Raw genomic sequence first — 20,752 nt, 5'->3', positions numbered from 1 at the left:
ATCATCAGCCAAAGCCAAAGAGCAAGAAAAGCATTTTAAAATGCATTATTTATACTTTTGAAATTATAAAATTTTTTACTTTCATGCACATTAAAATGTTTGTTTGTTAATTTTTTTTCCACTGAGAGCGGCTTAACGAGGAAACAAACGGTTGGACTTACCATAAACGCAGAGAACTTTTAAATTAGGATATCTTCTTCTTGGTCTGCTCATGATTGAGCACGTCGCGTCGACATGACCAGGTCTCCAATCAGTTTTCAGGAAACTCGGTATAGGGCTGCAGTCCTCTATCCACGGTTGCATCCGATCTCCGACAGGTTAGACTTCACTTGATCCAGCCAACAAGATCGTTTTGCTCCTCTATGCCTTGTGCCGAACGGGTCCTTCTTGATGTGGCATGAGGTCGGCAGTATCCTCATCACTATATCAGCACCACCAAACCGTTCAGCTAGCTCGTGGTGCATTCTCCTTCGCCACACGCCCTGCTCGCACACACCGCCAAAGATAGTCCTGAGCACCCACCGTTCGAAAATGGCGAGTGCATTGGCGTCCTCCGTCAGCATAGTCCAAGACTATGCTTGTCCTATTCTATACCATATACGGGTATGGTCCGACACCTCTTCAAGGTTAATGTAGGATCTCCATTCCTTACTCCGACTCAATACGTCCACGGCGTACAGAGACAGAGCTTGGGTACACGGGGAAACCCAACCCCTTGGGAGGATGGGTTATATGGCTAAATTGAGCAGGGGTGGGGATGGCCAGCGTCTGTTCTCCATGTTAGGGGCGGTTGTTTGTTCTTCTGTCCTGGCATCCTACGGGACTTTAATCAGCTAGGATGCGTAGGTCCTCCGACGAGAAAGGCGCTTGGGGGAGAGCCCTTGCAAGCCACCCCCAATACAATAGCAACGAAAGCAATCCATGAAATTTTGAATCGGACCAACAGAAATTGGGACATAAAGGTAGTAAAATCGAACTGACACGAACATTGATTGAATCGCCTAATAATGGCTTTAAGCTGGGCGTAAGTACCGTACACAGTGTTAGTGCGAGCTTCGTGCAACATTTTTCAGTGTCTAGATACTGATCGCGAGACTGCAAACGAAATCCTACAGATTAGGGATGCATTATCTAGTAAAAGTCCTGCTGTAAGGATAATCTGTGCTCTGCTGCACCTGACTTCTAATGTTTCTAGTCCCAGAAGAAGAGAACATTGATTGCAAAGCAGTAGGTAGAAAGGATTTGTCTGCCCAATCTAGCTTTATGATGGCGTATCGTGCGAACTTTTACTGCATTGTCTCAAGCCTTCTTATAGATGTAAAAGTGTACGGATAAGTCACAATTTCACAGCACACCACAGCGATCCATGGCTATGGCCCAAAAGACTGTTCTATGTTCGATCGTCTGGTGTCATTCGCATGACAGCTCCACCGAAGTCTAACGAGTCTTCGCTGCTCATTGGAGAGCTTGTGGCGCAAACTTAGCAGATGCTTAGGGGTCTCGTGCTTTAAAACGCATCCACACATTTCCTGAAAAGCTCGAATACAGTCCTCAAAGACACATCAAAGCCGAAAGATTCTTGCGTTTGTTGTCAGACCTAAAATATCAAAAATTATACTCTCGATCTCGATCGTTCGGAATGTTTTTACATTCCGAACGATCGAGACTCCAAAATAAAACTAAAAATACAAATTAGTTGCATTATTTGGTTTAGAATATTAGGTTCAAGGAATTCGTAATGGTTAGAAGTGTTCGAATCACCCCACACGGGTTTCAAAAATTACGTTCTTGATTGCTTTACTGATTAACCCAGCATTAATAAATTATGACACGATTTTGTCGCTTGCTTAAGTACAACCAAAAGATAAAGAAGGTATCGGATTATTGTAAGAGGCAAAACAATACAGCAGTAGCAGCAACAGTACAACAACACATCTCAGCACAAAACTACGGCACAAAATAGAGCATTTAAAACAAATGAAATACGAGTCGTTAGCGCACCAACACATCATTCAATGTCGCAAACAAGGTGACAGCATCAGATTCCTGATGATGATCATCAGCTGACTCAAGAATGTAGTTTGCTGTTGCTGTGATACTTCTCTAGTCCTTTACATCGGAGGACAACGATCCGGAAGGCTAAAAGCGGATAGGGGCTACGATCTAGCTTCGCTCACTTGCCAACGCGTATTGCCATGTTTCAAGTACAGTTTTATGAGTTGTACAATTAATTAAATGATTAATTGCTAGTGCAATCGGAGGATGATGTGTTTTTATGAGCACTTGTTTCCTTTTTCCACCCTGCTAGCCAGGGTTTGTTTGCTTTGCTTTGCTTTGCTTTGCCATTGTCTCCATTTTCCCTATATCGTGACATTGACTTTGTACCATCAGTCCACAGGCCGAATATGCACTTGGCTGCATACGATGGTGCAGCAGCAGCACAGGTGCAGCTACTTGCTACCTATGGGGTTTTTAATGAGAAGTAAAGCTCGTTTGATACTGTCCTTAAATGGGCCAAATCACGGCATTGGAACAACGAGATGACATTACATTACAAGCTCACACTGATCTAGCTACTGCACGTCGTTTATCTACTGGAAATTCCATCTTCGGATGCTGCCATACGTCTGCATAGCAAACAACATTTGCCAACCAACTACAATACTGAGTGTTTTAACAAAAAGTCCACCAATAATCGTACCGTTGTTACGTAGCCATAAAAGCGAATACACAAAGCTTTCGAATTACTTCTTCGAATGTTTTGAAGAATCCTAGTTGTCACAATACATTAGTTTCCCATAACGATTCCCACAAAAGTTGAGCCAAAATTAGCGTGGCATGAAAGCATTTGTCAATTCTCAAGGATCAGGTACATCGAGCGGGTTTGTGTGCGAACGTATGTGATGAGTTCGATCGATCGAACGAATCGTTTTCGGTGATGAATGGCGCCCCATTAGTCTTACCGTGCGGGTCTTCCGATGCAGCGTAGGAACTGTGTAGTGACAGGCTGCAGGTCCGGGTCAAGTGGCCTAAATGTTGATAAATTAGGGGTTGAAATGTATTTTCTTTCATTGGCTTTTATTTTTCAGACTGGTCCGCCTGGTGCACATGCCTGAATGATGTTCCGATCATTATTGTGCAAAATCAAGGGCAATCCATAGTTACGGTGGAGATTGACTTTTCTCTTCTCTCTTTCCTGTCTCTCTAAACACTCGCATCGTGTAATACTTGCATCATAATCGATCAAGATCAGGATATTTTAGTATTATTGATGTCATCTTCTTTTTTTTTTTTGTCTGGTTTGTACGTACACAGGGTTTGATATATGCTGATGCATTGGACCATTATATATCTCTGAAGCTCACCATACAGACCGAAGAAACACGATCGTTATGGAGCTTTTCATATTGCTTTGTTTTGCTTCATTTTTCATGTTTGTTTTTTATCAAAAGTTAAGTTTTGATCGAAATCGAGAGTGGCCTTTGCCGCTAAAAAAATAAGACACGTAAACATTTTGTGATGTTTTCTTGCACACCAAACCCGATCTATCTTCTTGTTTACGATCTGCCCTCGGGGGTCATCACACATGCAAGTCGTCATTCAAAGCCTTTTCGTCCGATCGAACGGTTGTGAATTATTGTTTCGTAGACTGTGGAAGATCAGGAAGCAGGATCTTGGCACGGCAATCGAAGATGTTTTTAACAAGCATCCGAAGTATCATCTTCTCATGCTTTATTAATTAACTAAAGAAATTGATAAACCTATCCGGAAATAAACATTTGGGAACATCTTCTTCTTGACTTTGTAACGACCTGTAGTTTGAAATTAAGTCTTCACTACGTTAATACAACGTTACGGATGGGATTTGATTCCGACTTCGTCCCAAGTCCCAATATTATGCATTACGCTTGCAATGTTTCTCCTAAAGCTCATCGTAAAGTTTAAGGGTCACCGAGCAGTTGTACATTCACATGATTGCCGAAAATGATCACACATTTACGGGCCTCGAATCGAGGAAGTAGAGATGCGATACCGTCCATCAGAGACAGACAGACGGACAGAAACCTGCCATCATCTCCGGTGCCATCGACGGTGCTTAGAACGCTGAAGGACAACGCTTTTGTCCATTGCCTTGGTTGATCTTTGACTTTGACTTCTTCGCAGCCGCGCGTTGGTGAAGGTGAAGAGATCATTGAAAAAAGGTGTCTCGCTTTCCTCCTATTCCCGATCCTCATCCCGCCCGTCGGCGGTTGCTCCCTTTTAACGTACACTTATACAAATACCACACATATGTACGTCCCAACATGCCACAATCCATCACGCAGCACCCGTTTCCCGAAATGCTCACATTCATCACCGCTCATCGTGCTCCGCTGCTGCTTCGGTTCGGTGTTTTTTTTTTTTTTTTTTTTTTTAGATCAATCCTACTGGAATGGCGAACAGAAGAGGCATTCAAAAATGCAACCTATCGCTTCATAATGTTTAATGCGGGGTGAAATTGAACTCGGTTCCCTTTGGTACCAGGGTAAAAGTGCGTTTGGATTGTAAGCAAGGTGCATTGGAAGGTGCCAACAATACTTTGTTGCTGCAGCCGACAATTTCGGAATGGTTTGTGTACGAGCAACACATGCTGCATGCACGCCATACCATTTCCTGATACTTTTCCGGAAGGTTTCGCCCAATAATGCCTACTCATCAGCAGCTCGAGGTTATTTTTCGAATCGAAACGGTTCTGGTTCTTTACCCTTCCGAAGATTCAAAGCGTGAAAGGTGAAAGGTTCTAATGCCCGCACAGAGAAGAGAAATTTAATTTCTTCCTGGCGTAGCGTGACTCAGCAGCTTCGGCTTGATCGTGCTTCGTCAGCGCTATGCAATGAATTAAAATTAGATTTTTTTTTTCTATGTTAGTGTTTCTTTTCCTGCAAGAAAGCCCGTAAAAGTCTTGTACGAAAAAAGGATGCAATTTTTGGCACCGCACATGCTTGACTGATCCTTGAGCTTAATCATACAATTTTCTTCGTTCTCGATACCTCCGACGCTTGATTTTCGCTTGGTCCATTAAAAATCAGACCAATTTGTGCAGCCTGTGCAGCATTAATGAGCATTAATTGAAGAAACAGTGCGATCAATGAAGTTACATGCAATTGAAGCGCGTTTGTGTGGGTGCTCTATTGGATTGGTCTCCTTCACTTCACGCAGTTTTTTGTTTCTTCTTCGAAGAAACTGATCGAGTGATGATGGCACGGAATAATGTTGAGCTGCAGCCTTCAACGCTCATAAAGCTCTTTGAAGCTCCACCATTTCTGAAGCCCCCCCTCGTCGGAAACCGGAAACATTCGCTCGGTAATGGCGTAAGCCCGTGGAAATTGTTCAGGGACAAACGTGGAACCGTGGAAATTAATAACCACTGGCTGCAGTTTTCGTGAAACTTAACAATGCGCAAGACGAGTGAAGGTTCTTCCTTCTGCTACCGAAAGATGACGCTCGTTTTTCTTCCTTTTTCCTTCCGTGTGCTTTAACCTGCTTTGACATTTGCTCATAGCTTAGAGGAAGAATTAGCGCAGAAAGCTTTATCTGTGATGGATTGGTTGATTAATTTTGTATTTTTCGGGAACGGGAGCGATATTTACGCCGGAAAGCTTAAGACAATCAAAAGACTTCAATGAGGCGTTTACAGAGGAACCCGTTCGCTGCACTACGAGATCGACACTCGATCGTGCTAAATGTATCAAAACTGAAACCACATTACTGGCTGCACTGCAACATCTCTCCATTGTTTGACTGTTCCTGGGGTTTGACCTTATTCTCTACTCTGTTCAACTGCCGGAATGAGCGCGTTGGACCGTTTCGCAAACGGTGTAGGTGCGTGTGTGTGTGTACGTTTTTTTTTTTAATCCAACGACCTCTACCAAAATGTACTAGCAGTGACTTGATTTTCCGCAGTGGGAGGGTTCTTTCTATCACATGCAGCCGTCCAACGAAATGATCACTTTTTTTTTTTGTGTGCAGTCGAACAAAACCTTCTGTTAAACCGTTTCTACAGTTGTTCTTGAACTTGTAAACTTGTGTATGTTCGGAGCACAGAGGGCATGGGATGAACACTGAACAAACGAAAAAATAAAGAAGAATCTAGCCGAAAAAATTTGACTGAACAACCTCCACCGCCGCCATTGCTGCTGCTGCTGTTGCTGCGCCTGTTTAAACAAAAGTGTGCGCGACTCGGCTGTGGCGGCCCTCGGTACGTGTCGCTATCCATACGGTTAGTCAGCTTGCGATGTGGTTGTGTAGCTAAACTACCAATCGGACGCTGCAGGCCGTGCCTTGCACTGAAAATCATTTCAATGTCAATTCGACAACAAAAAAAGTATTCCTTCCCGAAATGCGAAAGCACGCAACCGCTGTCATTGCATCGGTTGAAGGTGATTAGCACAAATTTGGGCAAATCGTTTTTGCACCGAGCCGCGGCAAAGTTGGTGGAGTGGGAAAGCGTTTTTGGAATGGTTCCAAGAGTGGTGTTGCTTATAGGACTCTCCTGCAAAGCATTCTCGTATGCCAACCAATAGTAGACGTAGACGATCGTTACCATTCGCCGCACAACTGCGCCCGACCACATCATAGCAGGAGATCCTTTCTACGGCTGCATCCCGCACGTATGGGATATATTCGACTGTCGACTGTCGGTTGGTCCCGATGCCCTTCTTCATCATGCATAACCCATTCAGCATCACCGTCGAAGGCAACGCTCTATTCTTCACTGACCGCGAGACCCGCTCATCACGACGCACGACGACGTCTTCTCACACCGACTCTTTCGCGATCTCCACACAATCTCCTAATACAATCTGTTCCTTCTTCAATCTTCCTCAACCTTCTACTCATTATACACAACATTCTAATTAATTGACCTTGACGATTTTGCTGTATGTGCAGCGGCAGCAGCAGCAGCAGCACCGAAAGCAACACCGCGGACGTCGTTTCCTTTCGCTTTTTTCTCGCCCAGGTCCGTCCTCTGCTGCTCCTACTCTTTCTCACGGTTCCTCCTGGCCTCCGGCTCACGGCTCACGGCCCAGAGCTTTTCGCTCTTACCAATGTGGTTCTCCCCCTTTCCATCCTAACTCCCTACGTGAAGTGTGTCTCGCGAGCACGCTCGCATTCGTTCGCATTTGAGGGGGGGGGGGGGGGCATTGGGGAGACCCCTTGCATGAGAAGTGTTTCCTTCTTTTCATCAACGTCACATCGGTGGATCTCCCTTCCTTTTCAATGGAAAAGAATCGGCAGTGTGATTGTGTGTTTACCTGACTTTGCCCTGAAGCCTTCACGGCGCAACGGGTAGGGGCAAATGAGCGTGAGAGTTATGTTGTGCGTGCGTTGTGTGTGTTTCTGTTTCTCCCGTTTTTTTCTTTTCTACGTTGTGAAGTTTATTTTTGGCAGCAGCAGTTGCGCCGTTGTTTCGATTACTGATTTGTTTTTGACCTTAGCAGATGGCCAACCGGCCTGCCAATGTGGGAATCAAGGATTAATGGTTGAACTGCGACGCATGATTGTCTTCATTAATTAAAAGCCAGCTCGAGCCAGCAAGTGCATCGACAAGTTCATGCCCTACATTCGACTTGTGCATGTAGGGCACGATCGCTCACACACACACACACACACACACACACACACACACATACAGCCTAAAAGGACAAGAGTTCAAGGGAAGTTGTGAGTAAGGATATTATTTGAAAATTGTAATCATAGTACAGCTTGAAGATTGAAGGACTTAGCGTGATACATTTGCTGCAGATCAATTTCTAAATACTAAAACGACACCAGCAGCTTTGTTCGAATGGCGTTGAAGCGCTAACCATTGTTGCGCGTTCTAAAATAAAAAAAAAATTTATAGAATGGGCCAAAAATACATCCAACATTTCAAGGCCACAATCAACAACAACAAAAAAAGATTTTCTTCCTTATCCAACTGTGAGTTGCAACTTACACACAAAAAAAAACGAACTAACTCAATTGCGAAAAAAAAGCGAAACAGGACGCCCAAACAAACTATAAAACCTTTTTTTTGTGTGCTCTAACTGTGAAGGAAGGTGCACCACCAGCACCACCGTAGACATGGAAGAATGCAACTGAAAGGCATTGCACCATGAGACGCTTGAAGGTGTTGCACAAAGAAGAAAGGAAACGATTAACGAAATCGCTAGCAAACAAGAAGAAGGGAAGACAAATGAATAAAGATACAGCGAAGACACAAATAAAAAGAAATAAAATGCACGTAGAATAAGAGCAGTTCCAGGCCCGGTTGTCGAGCGAATTGCTTTTACATTCGAAATGGATTGAAAGATCGCTGGCTACCGGTAGCGCAAAGTATTAGCAACTTACAGATGAAGGAAAGTGATAAAAAGGAAAGAAATGCAAAAAACGTAATCATGAATTCGCCATAGAGTGTGAGAATCTTTGGCTCAACGATCAGGTACAGTCCTTGTCTTAAAGGGGAACGCTTTGAGCGGGATTTGAGGGCGGTTTTGTCGTGTGAAAAATCGGTGCCCGAAAGACCAAACCACTGAACGGTGCTTTACTTAGTAGCTGTGATTAGTAATTAATCGCATGCCGTAGATGATCTATAGCTAAAGTACAATTTCGTCGCCACACTAGTGTGCAACTGTGTGCGTGTTAAATCAACTCGCAGAAAGCCATACTACTAAGCCGCGGAAGTGCACACCATTGCTACACTTTGCCGTGCTCCACACGCCGCCGTACTACATAATACGTCGTGACCTTGAAATGGTAGAAAGAGAAATTCTGTAACACACGTTACACACATGTGACCACACTGTGGCCGAAACACACTGTTGGGGCTGCGTAGTCTTCCTTCCCCAGCGATGTTTCAGCGTCCCACAAACAGGTGGGACGGTGGTAGTAGTGGTGGTGCTTTTGTTCGTCGATCGTCGCTAGACTCGTCGAGTAGGAAAGAGATGAAACACTCGCACATTTTGTTTGAGCAGTTTAGCGAAACGATCTGTCCCGCACTCATGTGGAATTCGGAGCGTTGGCGCTCGACAGAAAGTTACAAAAAGTTCGTTGAGATTTAACGTACTTGACGAACCATTTGAAGCACGAGGAGTTTAGTATAATATTCCAAACAAAACAAAAGGTCTTTTGAAGTGTGTTCCTGCATTACACACAACGAAACATTCACCATCGATGGTAGAAATGGTCGGTTCGTGTCTTTTATTTGACCAGGATCATATGCTTGATTAATGATTGATGTCCTTTTTCCCGAAATGGGAGCAACAAGTGAATAAAGGAGAAAGTCTTTGCAGCCGCCAGCCTGCAAAGGATGATGGCTCAATTTATCATTCAGTGTACGGTCGGTGAAAATTGATTGACGGTGGGAAACCATATCCTTATCGCACAGGTAGAACGGAACAGAGTTCTAAAGCGTTGCATTCAAAAACCAACGCTCTTACTCTGCCTGTTGATTGAAATAGGATTATTAAGTTATTCCTTCGTATTATGGTCTACAAGAACATAAGTTCATTTGTCCTTCGTAGTGCTTTTTAGTCTTTCAAATTAGACGAATTACAGGGTTTCTGAGTAGAACTAGACAAGTGCGAGGCATTTCTAGACAACGCCCAAGATGAACTGGACAACGGGTAGGTTGAAGTGGACAATCGTCAAGCAGAACTGGACCAACCATATATGAAATGGTTGGAGAAACGGTTTGAAGCGTTTCGGAAACGCTTGGCGAATTTTCAAATAAAAAAAATGCAATAAAGGAATACAATTTTTTCTAATTTCCAATTATAAATAATTCCCAAAACGTACGTATACTTTCACTCTGAATATAATTACAATTAGAATGCATGGTTTTATTTAAAAAAGTGAAAAAATAAAAAATAAAAAAGTGAAAAAAGGTAAAAATAAAATATTTGCAATACCTGTTCAAAATTTTATCTTTTGACCGAAGATGACAGAAGACGTTGCTGTTTATAATCACTGAATCGGGTTCTTGTAGCTGTCGTCATGGTTATTTTACTGAATCAAAAATATAAAATCAGACGTACAAAAATTCATATAAATTTGTTTTACCGCTTTCAAACATGTTCAAAGTACAAACTATATTAATGTTATTATTGAATGCATGTTATGCATGTAAATTACAAAAAATGTGTATTTCAACGGTTACTTTTAAAATATTTGCCAACCGTTTCCGAAACGCTTTCAACTGTTTCACCAAACATTTCAAATATGACTGTCCAGTTCTACTTGACGATTGTCCACTTCAACCTAGCGTTTGTCCAGTTCAACTTGAACACTGTCGAGAAAGGGCGACGATGGTCCAGTTCAACCTACCCGGTGTCCAGTTCATCTTGAGCGTTGTCTAGAAATGCCTCGCACTTGTCTAGTTCTACTCAGAAACCCTGTAATAATTAGAAGAGATAAAAAAACTGATTAAATGAGTTTTCAGCCCGCATATTTTAATGGTTCTTGTGCCAATGGAAGCTTCAAATTTGCGTACCAATACTCATCACAATACTCAGACCCTATTCCAAATATTTTTATTACTTTTTCACCCAGTTTGAAAGAATTAAAAAAAACTCTAAAAAAAAACCAGAGCAAAACGAGCTATTTATTGAACAAAGCAAACGCGTCTTTCTTATCGATTGCAAGCATCAAACCGAAGGGGAGCCAAAACCGTGGAACGAGGGAAATTATCGTGGCCCAGACCGGCGATGGTGGTAGGCGTGAGATTCGATTAGGTAATTTCCTCTCCATTTCTCTCTGTGTGTTTCTTTTCTACGCTCCTTTACTAACGGCTGTGAACGACTAAAACAATGAAACGTATTGCTCACCCTCCTCCCTCCACTGTGTTGCACAATGGACCTTCTTTCCTAATCCGGTCCATTGCCTAACGGTGTGGCTTTTCCTTTGAGCTGGTTTCGTTGCTTGCTTGCTGTTGGTTTTCCTTTCGCTTTTCTTTCGGAACCCACCATTTTATTACGCTCGTTATGGCTGTTATTGGTGCTGCTACTGCTTCTAGCTCCACGTGTTGACTGTCAACTGACTGTTTCTGTTCACAAGTTCGCTCTCGCTTATCGCTTGGTCGCTTGTCGTTGTGCGTCACGAATGTTACCGTCTTGAGACATTCTAGTGTACCTTGGCATGGCACGCAGAGAAAGGTGGTGCATAAATATATGAAACCTAAGAACTATAGAAAGCACAAAAATAGGAATTTGCCAAATAGTTAAATTCATCCCCCAACCTTCGTCTGACAGCCGCGAAATCCTTTGTTTAAATTTCCCATTTCCCTGCTGAAGGTTGATGCTTTAGACGATATCGGGGCGCTAATGGTGACTCCGTTTAACCGTGAGAATGATTTGCAACATTTTCAACAAAAGCTTCAAAGGCTGTGCAATGAATTGTCTTTATAGATTTATCCTCGTTGATTCTGTTCCAGTTATTGTTGAGCGTGTTTAATGACTTAATGACGGGCTACTGTGTTTTTCGACCCCTAAAACTTTACCCACTAAAATACGGCCCACTTTTGGCCCGCCTGGCCGGCAAATTTATGAATAATTCTAACCGTTTATACATTCTAGTACAATTTCTTAGCGAATGTTTGCTTTTTTCCCCAAATTCCAACGTACGGGTGCGTTGTACACGTGATGTGGAAAAGATCTTTCGCCCCGCCGTGCATACAATTTTCGTCAAACATTCGCCTATTATGTTCGCCCGAGCAAAGCTGCGAATCTACCAGCAAACGCACAGCAATTCGTTTCACATCTCCCTTTCACTTACCAAGCGATCTTACGAAAAAGTGAAACGGACACTGCAGAAGCTTCTTTGTCTCTTTCTTTCCCGTGCGCGCGAGCTTTTTCACTTGACGTGCGTTTGCTCGCTTTTGCATATTTCACTCTCACTCTCTGTCGGTGTCAGGCACTCGCGTGCTCTCTTTCGCTGTGTTTGTGTGCTGTTTGTTCCGCACAAAATGTTTGCTGCTGAGAGACCGCGGAAACGTGCAAAGTGGTTTGAAATTCGAAACTTTGAAAACTAGTGTTGGAGTTATAAATTTTGTAATTTACAGTGACAATTTACACCCATTTAAACACGTACGAATTATTCGTGCAGAGTTAATGAATTTTAAAACGATTAGTCAACTAAACAAGCTTAAAAAACACTTCATCTTACAGCAAATAAAGGTGAAAATGCCTAATAATCGTTCCTCTTTGTGAGTGGTTCAAGCCGTAAATGTGCAGTAAAATTAGAGGAAAAGGTATTCGTCTACAATCGTCTTTAGCACATTTCTCCGCTTAAATGCAGTACAGAACGAGAGAACGAATGAGCGCTGAGTGAGCGAATGAACTCTCTCTCGAGAGAGCGCACCTTTTCTTAACAGCGCTCTTTTGCCAGGAAGCGGGGATGCTACAGTGTGCGCTAAGCTGGGCTGCTTTTTTGCTCGGGCAGGCACTCAGAGCAGTCGAGAGAAACCAGTCGTGATCACCTCACACGGAGTGCGTGCGCGCGCGCGATATTTCACCGGAACGACAACGACAACAGCAGGCGACGAACGTCCGCCTCGAGCTCTCTGCAACTATTCGGTTCGATCGCATCCGCCGGGCTGGTCCTGCAGTTTCGTTCTAAGAGCCTTGCGAGCGACGCCACCACACGGCTTTCCGATCGCGCTGTTATTCCTCGCGCCGGATAGCCTTCGCAGGAGAAGAGCGTTTCAATCTTTGGCGCGAAATCGTCTCGATATTTTCTAACAAACATCAGGCTTTATTGCAAGTGCGTAAAGTGAAGCAAAACAAAAGAAAGGAAAAACAATGTCCAACAGTGCGCGTTACACCGTCCACACCGGGTGTGTGTTCCAGTGGACCCGCACTGTGTCGTAAACACCGCGAATCCGCCCTTTTCGTGCCGGGTAATGAAGGTAATGGTGGTGCAAAAAAAAAAAAAGTGCTTACTTAGTTACTGTAATTGAAAATTTTCGGTGGAATAGGTGTGCAGAATAAAAGGAAACGAGCGGGAAAAGGAAGAAGGTGCCCCAAACGAAAGTGCGAAAGCATCGATTACATCAAACGAAATCTGTGTCTGTAAATGTGCTGGGCAGTCCAAACCAACCGACCAACAAGCAGAAAAAGTATGCCGTTTAAATGCTACTGAACCTGTGCAAGACACGTCCCCGAGTGCGTCCTGCACGTGTAAAATACCTCCAGCAAGTGGTTGCTTTGTGGCAAAACAAAAAAATCCTCACAGTCGGTGCTAATGATCGTGCGCGTTTGTAAGTGATCTCGTTCGGAAAGAACGCCGTCGATGCGCAACAAATCGAGTGTTATCCCCCTGAATGGTGAGTGTTTCTTCGGTGTGTTTTGGTTTGCAGCACAATGAATGTGAATATGATTTTACTAACATCACATGTTTTGGCTGAAGCTACGATTGAATGTTAACGCTGTGTGTCGCTTGCTCTTTAGTTCGAATGATTTTACCTTGATCAACCAACCTTTCTACCAAGAGTAGTGGAGCGAGTGTAGATCAAGCAAAGTTTATCTGGTGATTTACTTATTGAAGGAAAAACAAAACGATACCAAAAGTAGTGCGTAACTGTGCGTGCGTGTGCGTGTGTGTGTGCGTGTTTTTTGTACGTTTTGTCGAAAAGAAGCAACGAAAACAAAAAAGCAAAGGAAAAAGGGAAAAGAAACAAAGTTACGAAGACGATTACGCAAAAGGTACGCCAGCGCGAACAGCGACGGTACGAGGCGCGTAGCGAAAGATTGAATGATCGACAAACCAGTTTGAAGTAAAAGGAAAAGTGAAGTTTGAAAATGTGGCCGCGCGCTATGGTGTGGTTCTGTGGTTGATCCTTCCTCTATGACCTTTGCGCGGAAGCGAAAACGGCCCGTAATACTGTAGTGTACCATAAGTCAACCACGTTGGGCAGCGCATAAGCCCTTACAATCCGTTCGACATTGACTTCGGGTGGCCTACGATGCACCATTGCTGTTGTGTGGAAGAAATGTTGTGCTCCTCCACAGCAAATCACCCGAAAAAAGGCCCAAAATCTCGTGACGTATGTGATTTGTGTGAGCAATCGCAGCCCGAACCCTGGTGGTACAGATGCAGTGAGAACAATGCAGTAATGATTAAAAAGCGGGGTTCCGTTCGGCAAAGGTGCCAAGAGGCGCGAGAAATCGCTCACACAAGCGAGCGTGAGCATGCAAAAAATTGGAACGCTTTTGCACGCGGAACGAACAGAAACGAACATGGAGCAGAACACGAAAACGGAAGTGAAGGAACAGTGAGGTTCGATGGCTCGATTAGAGAAGGGATTTTTTTTTTGGATTGCAGCCGAGAAAGGCATGCAAATGTAGGCAGCAGAGGATGTTAGAGATAAATCTGCTCTTGGTTTTGGTTAAATCGTTCTGAAACGAACACCTTCGAGTCCGGAATAACTTTTTTCCCTTTATTTGAGAAAATATTTCACTCTAAAAACCCAAAAGTTACGTTGAATTACTGCGTCGATTGTTTTCTCTCACTGTAAAGACTTCCGGTTTACTTTCCAAGGAGTGTGGATGATTTGAGCCGATATCTCGAGACGCGGGAAGGCTTCCATTGTTTGTGCAGCGGCGCTTTCATCCACCTATTTGCATCGTTAGCTGCTCCTTCTTGGTTTGTAAGAGTCTCACGCTTCCGACGCCTTGTTTTTAACGCCACGTATGATGTAACGTTCGCATGGAAAATCGTTACTGTTACTCTTGTTGTTCGAGTTTGAGCACTGGAAGTACACATTTGTTTTATGAGCAATTGTCGAAATCAATCGATTGAAGTTACATTACACCCGAATTACAGCTAAACCAATTTCTAGTAACATAATGGGAAGTCGCTTCAAAATACAATCAACGTTATGCATAAAAATGACTTGTGCTTCATTGATAACAGTTTTTGAGTAGAGTATTTATAGGGTTGTAAGTAATATAACACAATAAAAAATTAGCTATTAAGTTTACAAAATTGATTCTTTCATTCTTGCCGTGCAACGTTAGGTTTTCCTCACTGGCCTAGTTGATTTAAAAATTTTTATTTTGCTGTAGCAAAAGCAGAAGCGGAAAATTATAGGTGCCAAATATGGTCCAAGCATTCAATAGTTGTGAAGCTAGTCCGTTGGCTTTCAGATTAATTTAACTGTCCTTGATGGGTTTTCACCGTTTTATTGAAGAGAAAAAAGTGCTGGAGTGTGGTTCCACGGCAAACTCCTTGAAAGCTTCACTATCAACAAAATTACCGAACCGCGAACCGCGAAGATGTCCTTGACTGTTGGTGCCCAAACAGCGTTCTGCCCAATCAACGCCAGTGGCAACTACAAATGCCTGTTGTGACTGGATTACTTTTGTTTTTGGCTTTTCAAATTGTTTGTTTATTTTTCTGATTCATTTTTCTACCTTTTACCACAAATCTTTGGTACGGGTGGTGAGTGTGACCTCCCGCATGACAGGTGGGTGTTTGAGTGAGGAAGACATTGACATTACGTTCACGGTTTTGTTTCACCGTTGGAAAATGATAATTGAAATCGTGCTGTTTTTTTTATAGATTTTAAGCGCAATGGTAGCACAAACACACTGTTCCTTGAAAGTTTGTTTAAATATTCAATTATTTTATTCATTTTTCAACAAATCTTTCCCAACCAATACATTTGTCGTATCGGTTTTCATTATTACTTCTTTCATCTTTTCCTTTAGTTGCTCAAAAATGCACTCCGAATCTTTTCTGCCTTTCCGAAGCCGTTTTGTGCACGTTTAGAATTTGTTTGTTCGCTCCCTTCCCTAAATGGCACAGTACGCGTCATTATACGCGAGGGATTTCTTTTGCGCTCCGTCCCTGTTTTAGAAATGTGCATGTATTCGTATTCGTACACACACACACACACACACACATGGAGAGAAACGACACTCGACCGAGAGAGAGAGAGAGAGAAAAGGGGGTAAAAGTGAAACACAAGGCGAAGAAAAGCAGGGATGCAGTTTTTCTCGTCCCTTCCGATTTTTTTTGTTTTTGTTTTGTATCTGCACCAATACACCACACCCCTTTGCATCTTGCACCACATTGTCAGCGTACTGCACTCCTCCTCCTTTTTCCTTGCACTCCTTTCACTTCACTCGCTGCGGGACACATCGGGACACGGTCCCGGTCCCGGGCACTAACACACCCTCCGCCGAGCGGCAAAGTTTTGGCTGCGTGTTTTGGGACATCCTATGTTTGATGAAGCGAGTAAAATGAGAAAACGGTTGATAACTAAAGCCCACCAAAGCCAACGAGGAATGATGCACGGAGCAATTCGTAGGGCCCGCACAAACAATGAGCCCGGGGAAAACGGAGAAAATCTAAAGGCGTGTGATTATCTAATGTGAAGCTGGTACAAACTGCCGTGGGGTGTAATGTTGCGTTCCCGTTTCTCTGCACCCGCCGTTTTGCAGGAAATGGCGGATTTGGCGATAAGGCGTTCGGTTAAGGTTTCCAACACTTATGCTGCAAGATTAAACACGACGCAGAGAAATGCGTTTGTGCATCGTTTTGGTAATATACGATCTGCTTTGCTGCAAATCTGCTGAAAATGGGGAAAGAAATGATTTTAAAATATTTTTTTTTAATTCAAAACCCTGTAAAGCCTACATATTTTTCTAAAATCTGTCATTAGAACAGTTGGTTTTGGAATTCTTTCTTTCACAATTTTTGCATCCTTTCCTGTAGCTGAAAAATCGAGAGTTCTGGTCCTTTGCAACCATCTTCTCTTCTTAACGAATCATTTTTATATTGGGTAGCAAGTTTAGCAACTAATCGTTCATTTATTTCCTCAAAAATCGCATCAATACGCATCAACATTCTTCCCGACCAACGGTTTACCATGCTAACATTGAGCTTCGATATTTGAACATCCGCACCGGAAGATGGTTCGCCAGCGTCTCGATAGGCCACCGGCAAAGCGTCAACTCTGTCTGCATCTGCGCCTATTCGTGTTTGCACAGACGGTTGAGCAAAATAGCCGTTTCAAGGTGCCCGAAACAGAGCTCAAAGTTGGAGCGCTGGAGCCCGAGAGAAGCGCCCAGCGAATTTGCCTTTTCGCCATTTCGAACTATCGAAAGTGCACGGTGTGAGGCGTAAGTGGCTTAACCTTCGCTAATCCACTTTCACCGCTGCTGTTCGAGCTCGAAAACACACACACACAGGCGCGAAAAATGTAGGCAACGCAACGCAAAGGAAAAAAGCAGACCGGACGAAACAGAAAGCAAACCGAACGGAACGGAACGGATGAGGCAACGAAATAAAACCGGGCCAAACATAATCAGTTCGGTTCGAGCGGTGGAAGAACGTTTCTGCGTGCTGATGATGGTGGTGGGGTGTGCGTTGTAGCGTACGGGTTTGTTGTGTGTGCAAGCGCTCCACCATGGCGCACTCTTGGCTTCCCCTGCCATATTCCGCTGGTTGTGCGTGCGTGCGAGCGTATTCTAGCGCGGGCAATGTGTCACTCTCATTGTGATGCGACTTTCGCTTTCATCAGCTCGCTTGCCGCAAAGGCCTATGTTGAGCGGCACCAGAGTCCACGATACGAGCGTACGCACCCGCAGAGGGGATTGCTGGTGAAAGATCGTCGATCAGACGCTATTGCATAAGCTGCGGCGGCTGCACGTAATCGGCAGTGTCTGGCATTACGGGGAGAGGGCCACGCAACCGACAGATGTGGGTGAATTTTTTCCCGTTCAGCCGGTACTTTCACTCGAGCGAATGTCATTTTACTTTCTTGCTGAGCAAACTCTTACGTCCCAGAAGAAACGGTATTTGAAGTTGATCGGGGAATTATGCAAAACAGGAAAGAGAAATTGTTGCACAATTTCTAAATGTTACCAATTCTGACAGTGGCATCACTGGGAACTGATAATTGATTGAAGCATCTTTTTTTTTCTCATTTATTTATAGAGACTTTGAGTCTCTAAACCCTACATTCACCTCTCTTGGCTGAAGCATCCAACGCTTCATGATGTAAAAGTTCCACTTCTGTTCCACTAAATCGAATGCAAATTCACTACACACGCACACACGTACTAATTCGAAAACTAACAACGCCGACCTTGCTTGCTCACAAAGTCCAATCAGTCCACATGGTGGTGGCTGCTTGTTTGCGTAGTGTTTACAGCGCGAAAGTATTAGCAGCCGTGAAAGGAAGGTGCGCGACAGCGAGAAAAGGGAAAGGTTTGGAAGGTTAGACAAGGGTTAAAGTAAGCGTATGGACATATGCGCCAGCTAGTAAATGCGTAAAATTTCTCAATCGATCGAAAGCGACACATCTTGACAAAACCAACACGAACGCACGCGTGACAATACGGGCACGCACGCAAAGTGTCGCAATAACCTGTGTGCGATGGATCCCCAATGTCATCGTCCAATATCCGGCGATACCAAGCTGCGATCACAACCAAGCGTTCGTGCGTGCGTGCGTGCGTGCGTGAGTATGGTGTGTGAGTGGTTGATCGCGTACGACTCTTATGCGCGGTCACTTTGGTCTCTTGCAGGCCAAAAACGCTGAACAAAATTTCACATCCTCTGTCTCTATCTCTCTCTCTCGCTCTGCCTCTAACGTCGTTGCTTCTATCGAGTGAAACTTTGAAAAACAATCACGAACGATTGGCCCTTCAGCAATTCGCCGCCGGTCCTTGTTGTGGCGTTGTTCCCGTGCACGAGTGTTTGGCTTTTTCGGGTGACACACTGACTGAGTTGTCAGCGCGCTTAGAGGTGTTAGTTTTTTTAGCGGGAAGCTTGAGGTTTTGTTTACCAGCGAAGGTCAGCGATTATTTCTTCCTTCCAATTGTCCTCCCTCCCACACTGCCTGTGCATGCGCTTATGAATGCCCGCACGATCGTGCCACCATGGAGGGCCACAACACACACACACACACACACGCACAAAACCCGTTCTCTCTTCCGTGCCTCTAGCGGCCCTGAATAGAAGGTGATTGGGCAATCGTTTCACAGCTAATCATTGATACGATGGATCGCGGCACATGGGGTTCTTCATCGTTTCCACCCAACCCAGCAACCCTGCAACCCCCATCTATTTTTGGGACATTCTTGGCCGCTGATGATTGCAAAGCACATGCGTTAACAAAACATCGCTTGTATTGGAATTTGATAAGCAAAAATTAACCGAACATTAATCGGATTACTTTCTGGTGCAGGAAGATTCTGTTCTCCTCCTCCAAAGTTCCAATCAATAGTATGGACTCTAAGATACGCGCAGTGAGCGTGAAAGCGGCACTGGAACGAGACGGCTGAGGTTCGTCGATATGTCGCAACCAGCTGACACGGCTGATACGGCCATGACGTTGGATGACAGCACACGTACACTTGCTGGTGCGTGCTGGCCCCAGCTCGCCAGTGCCCTTGGGCACACGCACACTTAATAGTGCGTCAGGATAGACCACCACGCCGCATAAAGCGCGAGAAAGCACACCTTCATCGTTATCTTTGTTAGCTGGCATGGTGTGACCCGTCTTGTGGTCTTTCTTTTGCCGAAATAAGTCACCTGCCCGTGGATGGCGGGTGTGGAAGTTACAGCGAGTGGGGAAGTAATTAGTTTGCTCGTGTGGGCACACTATCTTAACGCTGGTCATGTGTGGTGCGGTTTAAGGAATGCTTATCATCCACGCACTACGGGCTAGAGCATTCCGGGTTTTGTCCCCGAAACAATATTTCACAAGCGCTCAACAAACCGCCCTCTGGATGGGTCCGACCATTTTTCCCAAAAATCTCCAACCTGACATTGCTGCCGGGGAAATCAAGTCAGGGCAATGGCAACTTAAAAGGTTTTCCTCCTTGCTGGTGGTGTCCGACTTGGGTGCGTTGCTGACCTTCGGTAGCCATCATTATGCATTCCGGTTGCGCATGAGTTACGACAGACATGTTGCCGCGCTTGGAAAGGAAGCATCGGTACACACACACACACACACACACTTCGGTAACGCAAAATGTGTCATCCATTTGTGTCCGATCGAGTATCGTTAAATAAGTGCACGTTGGTGAAGGATTTAATAACCTCTTTGGTCAAAATTATTGGTTTGAATTGTTTTGGAAGTGAATACATTACGTGGTTTGGTTTGTTTAATTTTTTGGACGTTTTATCCATTTTGCTAGTTTAAACTAAAACTTTTTGTTTACACTTTTCGTTGAGAAGGTCTCTGTGTCGTCTTTAAAATTACTCAATTAAAATGACCTAATTAGAATAAACTGCTAAAACATTCTTAACGAACCTTAAAGTTTGATCTGAACCGTGTCGGCAATAGTTCACCAAAAAACCCCAGGGGAGGCAGGGCAGGTGATAAACAGATTGCACGTTGCAACCAACGCAGATCGACCGAAATGAAGTCGACCGGGATCCATGGAAGACGCTACCAGCCGAACTTGTCTGGCAGTCAATGCAGAGGTGAAAGTGCCTCCATCGCTTGCCTAAACCGGCCACAAATTATGCAACCGTCGGCGAATACTTCCAACCAACGCGCCCCATTGCGCCGACTTGCCGACTGTCAACAGGTCGTGTTTCTCTTTGGCGCATCCCCCATCACGTCACGCTGATGCGATCGCCACCCCGTCATAATATGCAATTGCATGGTGCACCACGACTTGCGTCTGCATTTAGCCGCTTTTTTTTCCAGTGCAACTCGATTGCTGAGATCTTCCCAGTCCGGCTGGTACGGTTGGAGTTGTGGTTTCGCGTG

General features: G+C 44.3%; 1 protein-coding gene across 1 annotated transcript in view; it reads left to right on the top strand.

The window, feature by feature from the left end:
• The window catches only part of LOC126561367 (SLIT-ROBO Rho GTPase-activating protein 1-like), a 118,779-nt gene extending 105,259 nt beyond the window's left edge, over window positions 1-13,520 (top strand). Inside the window, exon 14 of the mRNA XM_050217477.1 lies at window positions 13,510-13,520. The gene's annotated coding sequence lies outside the window, so the exon portion shown is untranslated. The remainder of the gene's footprint in view (window positions 1-13,509) is intronic.
• Window positions 13,521-20,752: the final 7,232 nt, after the last annotated feature.

Source organism: Anopheles maculipalpis, chromosome 3RL, assembly GCF_943734695.1.
Source record: "Anopheles maculipalpis chromosome 3RL, idAnoMacuDA_375_x, whole genome shotgun sequence".
Taxonomy (NCBI): domain Eukaryota; kingdom Metazoa; phylum Arthropoda; class Insecta; order Diptera; family Culicidae; genus Anopheles; species Anopheles maculipalpis.
The sequence above is the reverse complement of the archived record's forward strand: the minus strand, read 5'-3'. Positions and strand labels throughout refer to the sequence as shown.